This window comes from Myripristis murdjan, chromosome 2 (assembly GCF_902150065.1).
Source record: "Myripristis murdjan chromosome 2, fMyrMur1.1, whole genome shotgun sequence".
In the NCBI taxonomy this organism is placed as follows: Eukaryota; Metazoa; Chordata; class Actinopteri; order Holocentriformes; family Holocentridae; genus Myripristis; species Myripristis murdjan.
In genome coordinates this window covers 6,857,785-6,863,784 of record NC_043981.1, presented here as the reverse complement: position 1 = coordinate 6,863,784, position 6,000 = coordinate 6,857,785, and the positions used below count along the sequence as shown (strand labels likewise).

The window sequence follows — 6,000 nt, the reverse complement described above, 5'->3', positions numbered from 1 at the left end:
GAGGAGGAGGGTGAAGGGGTGCTGGTGGTGGTGGGGGGGCATCGATACTCCCACACAAACACACACACAAACAGACTGAGCCGAACACCCTTCTCAACAAACTTGTCTGGACAGGAGCGTAGAGCTGTGGGCGTACACACATGAAATTTAAAAAAAAAAAAAATTGATGTTAGAATAGAGGGATTTACTCACACATAATAACACAAGCACAAAAAACAGTAAATTCCATCCAGCAAACACTGTATGGGTGTATGGTTGCAACATATTATAGGAGAGTTTCCATTATTGCAGTTGATAGTCACTGACATGACCTTAGGCCTATACTGCGATCACTCTTGTACCAAAAATAAAATGTAAAGACAGGTGTCCAAATTTCAGTCATTCCTCCTTGAAGTATTGCCCAAATGCTATAGCTTACGTTCTAGTTTCCGTTATCGATTGTTATAGTTGGCCAAATAAAAAGAAAAGGAAAGAAAGATGCACATTGCAAAAGTCAGGCTTGTTTCAGGTAAAAACTGTTTAGATTCAACTGACAAAAATCTGAACATAAACACGTAAATTATCAGTCAGGCCAATAATAAGAGCCATGCAGACACAACCCTCACAATTAAAATTTTAGGTTTATTCCACATCCATTTGTCAGGTGAGTCCAAAAGGGTTCAATGCAGCTTTGCACGTTGCATCTTTAAAATTTGAGCCGATGTCCCATTAGATATTTGAAATCCATGTATTTACATTTTCAGTGGGAGATTTGCGAAATCTTTGTCCAAATCCCAATGTTTACATAATGTGTATCTCGGTAAACATAAGCTGTGTGCTTCTTATAGATTTTCTCATGCCGGGTGTTTAACAAGTTAAAAACGGCTACCATATCATGAACAGCAGTTGCCTCCACCTACACAAGTCTGTGCCCCCCCTCCCCCGACAGCCCAGTCAAATCCCCACAGAGATACTATGGGGCTTTTGGCCTATTTAGTAGTAACGTAAATAGACTAAATATTAATTATTGGCCATGTAATGAGGCTTGCATGTTTAATGTTTGATTGTTTTTACTGTTTATTTCTCTGTTACATTTGAATTCTGGGAGCACATCATGAATGAGTGGTGGCCATTTTCCAGAGTTACAGTGAAGTCTATTGTGGAAATGGTCAACAAGACATACAGCTGCTGTTTCTCTTCTTTCTCTTCTCTTTTTTTTTTGCAAAGTATTCCTGAGATATGCCCTCCAGCCATGTCTGCTTGTAAACAGAGTTCATATAACATGTAGCACTTCTTCATGCACTGTGCATTCATGCAGCACAACGTGAAAAGGTTGGGTTGAAATGCTTGCTAGGTAGACGTACACGACAGAATTAGAAACCTATATACAAAGAGGGAAAAAAACCTACATTCTTGTATTTTCAGTGGCTCAGAGGATTTTGCAAGGCCATACCCTGTGAGCAACGTGGAATGGGACTGAACACAAAGCCGGATTATCCTCTCTCTCTTACAACTAAACACCAGTGAGAACCAATCTTCTTTTCTTCCCTGTTTTTTTTTTTTTTTTTTCAGTTGTATAGCTATAATTGTGGTGCTTGTTTTTCATGTTTAAGGATGAAGTAATTGGCTCGCATTATGCAAGTGCATTTATAGGCAAGCACAGAATACACACACAAATTGTCTTACAACATAAACTGTGCAAAATAGGATGAAACAGTTGTCGAAGTGAAAATTTGTCAACATTACTTTTTGTGGAGAAATTTGGATTTTTTTCTTGGAGGTCGTGTGCTCAGGTCCAAGAAAGAAAATGAAATGAGGAGGTCGTCAGCTCTCCAAAAAGACACAAAAACACAGAAGAACTGTGTGTCCTTTAGTCTTTTACTAGTAATTAGCAGATTTTGAAAGTGAAAACTAATGACAAAAGAAAGTCAACCATGATATTTTACAGAGGCAATCAAACAAGTCAATATTACTTTTCCTTTCTGTCTGAAATGCAACAAGTGTGAAGCCTATTTTTATAAGCCCTTAAAGTCACATCAACAAAGTCTTGATAGTCACATGGAGGAAGTTGATTCATAACAATAACAGGCTCTGGCATTTTTAAAACGGGTTCTATTTTCTTTTAGCCAGAGGTGAGTTTCACTAGATGCAATTAAAACAGTGGATCCAACTAGATCACTCAGAGTCTGTGTGATTTGGTGAGGTTTCCACTCTGCTGCAATGTTCCCTGTCTCGTGACCCTCCAGCACTGTGGGACTGGATGGGTATTCATCTGTGGAGCTCTAATCACAAAAAATATGTGTGTGAAAACCTCAACAGCAACACCTTCATCCAAAAATAATGACAGGGATACTGGACATAATTCACAGCCCACTGGGACCAAGAGTTTGGTTGGGAACTATTTCCTACAGAGGAAGAATGGCAAACATTAGTTTGTTCTCCAGCTAATATTAGCTAACATCATTAGTTAACATTTCATGACCTTTTCAAAACCTTAACCATGATGACAAACTTTTTCCTAACCTTAACCACGTAGCTTTGGCAGCTAATGGTGCTAACAAAGCAAACAAAAGTGGCTAAAGTAGGTGAAATAGCGAGCATCGGCACATGTGCAAATGTTAACAGTCTTGTAACGTTGATGCAGGCTCCACCACATTGGCTATAAGTCTAAATGTTGAAATGCAACATATTTTTGGTTCAGAAATTTTAACATTTCAACGTAGCCGATTTGCTGGCTTGCAGAAACATAACATGCCAACATTCCATTTTGGCAGCTGGGTTGCTATGTAAATACCCCTCCAGCTCTCTTGTGGGGGAGTGCTGGGAGACAGGCAAAGCCACAGCAGACTGGAAACCTTGTCAAATCACACAACTACATGGGTGAATCAATGGCACTAGAAAGTAAGTGGGAAAATATCTTGTTTTTGTGTTTTGGGTGAATGGTTCCCTCAGTTTTCACAGTTTATGTTAACATCCTAATCAGAATTTTTGCAGTCATGTCATTTTGTTTTACAGCTGCACATGTAAATGTGATTGTTTTTACAACACCCTTTGAGCTACTTTTTCTGAGTAACTTTAATTAAGAAAACTATATCTCTCTTGCGGGTAGCTGCGGGCAGTTCAGCTGGCTTCCTCAACATTATGTTTAACTACAAGCAATTACCACTACCATGGCTAACTATGGTTTATACTTTGATTTTGTCTTTGAAAGTGGCACAAAACCAACCTGTATTTGCCTACGATCTTTCCCCGTTGGTATCAAGGGTTAAGTGGCACGAGGGCTGATCAGGTATTGTCTGTGCAAGACAAGCTCATTAATGTGTCACAATTCATTATCAGAGCCACGTCCTCACCTTGTCAGGTGGCTAATGGGAATATCAATCATAGGCTTCCTCATCATGACCCTTCTCACATCTTTCCTCCGCATCTTGCCTCTGTTGACTTCTCATCCCGAAATACCACCAGGCCCAAACAGATCTGTCTGGAACAAATGTCAAACACAATTCGGCTCAGGAGTAAACACACACAAACATGGCTGACATACAGAGTGCGACTGTTCTTTCTATAGAGGCGAGGCAGACACCAGTGTTGCACAGATTCTTTTTTCAGCCGCTGTATTCAGATACAATGTGTTCATTTCGATGGGGTGTGTCTCTCTGAATGAAGGCAAATGCTCATGAATTCATATTAAAATGTGTAAATGATTACTTTATTGATCCTCATTGGTAAATTAGGTTGTTTTGGCAGCAGCAAATTAAAGCAATAGGATTCAGCAGGGAAACAGAGGATAAACATTCAAATTCAAGCATTCACAACAACTCACATTTGCATGCAGTAACAGTGAGCAACTTGTATGAAAACTGAATAAGCAGAAATGTGAAATCAAAGTGCATCAGTGGCAGTGGTTAATTGATAGATTACATTGATTGGACTGAATTGGCAATTTACTGAAGAAATTCCAGCAAATTGTTTTGCTCAGCACCATGTATATTCATTTACTACTACTATTTTAATGCTGCTGGATCTACCCAGAGTATTGCTAAATATTAAACCTTCAGCTCAGGCCTATAGGTGATAATTGTTTTTCAGATTTCATTACCAGATACTATGATAAGGGTATTGAAACCTCTATTATACTGTATACTGCTATTATATGTGCTTCAAATGTATATGTGCATCCATGGTCTTCCAGTTCCAGGTCAAAGTAGCGATTAAGTCCCGCCCCCATCCTGCCTGGCCACACCTTGCTCTCATGTCACCACCTGGCTGTGTTAGGAAACAGGTGAGGAGCAGCAGGAAGGGAGTAAACAGAGAGAGAAGCACATGGCGGCTAAATAAATCCAGGAGACTGCAATTAAGAAGTTTGCTGCTGCTGTTGTTTTAGAGCGAGGAGGAGTAACATTCAGAGAGCCTCGCCGAGGATCAAGGAGATAAATGGTGTGGTAAGACTAATCCTTTTTTTTTTTTTTTTTTTAACCATTTTGCTTTGTCTGTCAAGGCATTTATTTTTGGATCAATGTGGTTTGGACATTGCGTTAGACTGCACTGACAGATCTGCTGAAATAATAAAGGTGATTATATGCTACAAACATAGATTTTGACAGTGCTATTCAGATTCACAGTTTGCGCTGGACCATAAATTAGCTAACTTTTTTCAACACACAAGCCTCTATGAATGAATGAATACCACTGTGTTTTATCTTTATTTATGATTAGAAAGTGTCACAGAGCTTGTTTATTGGACTTAATTGTTGCTCCTTCGATCAAACATTAATCAAACAAAACAAAACAAAGAGAGAGAGAGAGGATTATACCAAAAAAAAAAAAACAAAAAAAACATGGGGCATCCTAAAAAAGGCTTACATCCTGAAATGCTTATGCCATTTGTTCCTCTGCTGATGCTATTTGCAATAAATAAACAAAGATGATTTTATTTCATGCAATCACTTGCTTCATTTATTATTATTTTTTTTATTAAATATATTTAGCAGTTAAAATATATCCTCCACAGATAGCTTCTGCTGGCCAGCACTGAGCCACTTAAAGAGAAAAATCCATTAATTTAATTGAGTCACTGAAATTGGAAGCGTCATATAATAGCAGATCATAAAACCATTAATTTGATTTTGCGGCATTACAGCAGGCTAAAGTATGCCATTATAAAACTACTGTCAACAGACCTGTTGAGCTTCACTCATTCAGTTTACACTGCAAAACAAGTGGGATTATCTCATCCTACTGGCACTTGGTTTAAGAAAAATGAGATTTTAACACTGAGACTGAGATTTTCTTGGACAGATATGGTGAATAGCTCTTCTTCCAGAACACCAGTGTAGCTGACTTTTGTCATTTGCACAGGAAACACAAGTAGGTTTGTGATGAAAAAGGCCTTTATCATCAATTCCATAAAAATGGGTAATTGGGAAGAGGAGAGGAAGAAAGCTACAGATAGAGTGGCAGATACAGTAGGTCATGAGGCCATGGCAGAATTGCCTACATTCTCTCTTTCTCTGTCTCTCTCTCTCTTTCAGCAGCCACCTTTGCATGGAGCTGATATACAGTAGAAGCAGAGGTGAGAGGAGTTCATCGACTTGGACAGCTCGATAGCAGGCGTTCCTTCAAAAACTCCTGCTCTCCAATTGCCCGTAATTTCATTTTTGTGTGTAAATATGTGTTTCTTGTCAGGTGCGTGGTGGTGAGAAGAAAAACAGGTGAGCAGACAGCTTTGACAAGCAATTACACCATAGCTTGTTTGGAAGGCGGGTTGGGATGAGCTCTGGTCTGCTAGCAGGGCAGGGGGATGAATACTCCAGAGACAGGGAGGAAAATGGCCAATGGGGGAATAGTGGCAAGATAGGGCCAGAGCACTGGTTTTCATTTTATTCAAATGCCTCTGGGATTGATTGAGCTTGTTGGATGTGATAGGAGCAATTGATTTGCCTCAGTGTAAGTAAATAAACCCAAACCATGCGGCCTTCGTTTATAAAAAGGCTTTGTGGTCAAATAACCTGCTTGAATCTA

General features: G+C 39.3%; 1 protein-coding gene across 5 annotated transcripts in view; it reads left to right on the top strand.

Annotated features, from left to right (window-relative positions):
• Positions 1-4,280: 4,280 nt before the first annotated feature.
• Positions 4,281-6,000, top strand: part of lancl1 (LanC antibiotic synthetase component C-like 1 (bacterial)) — a 58,544-nt gene continuing 56,824 nt past the window's right edge. For 3 of the 5 annotated variants that reach the window (XM_030068892.1, XM_030068900.1, XM_030068869.1), the window contains exons 1-3: positions 4,281-4,421; positions 5,511-5,551; positions 5,665-5,690. The gene's annotated coding sequence lies outside the window, so the exon portion shown is untranslated. The remainder of the gene's footprint in view (positions 4,422-5,510; positions 5,552-5,664; positions 5,691-6,000) is intronic. The other 2 variants (XM_030068883.1, XM_030068876.1) reach the window with 2 other exon arrangements.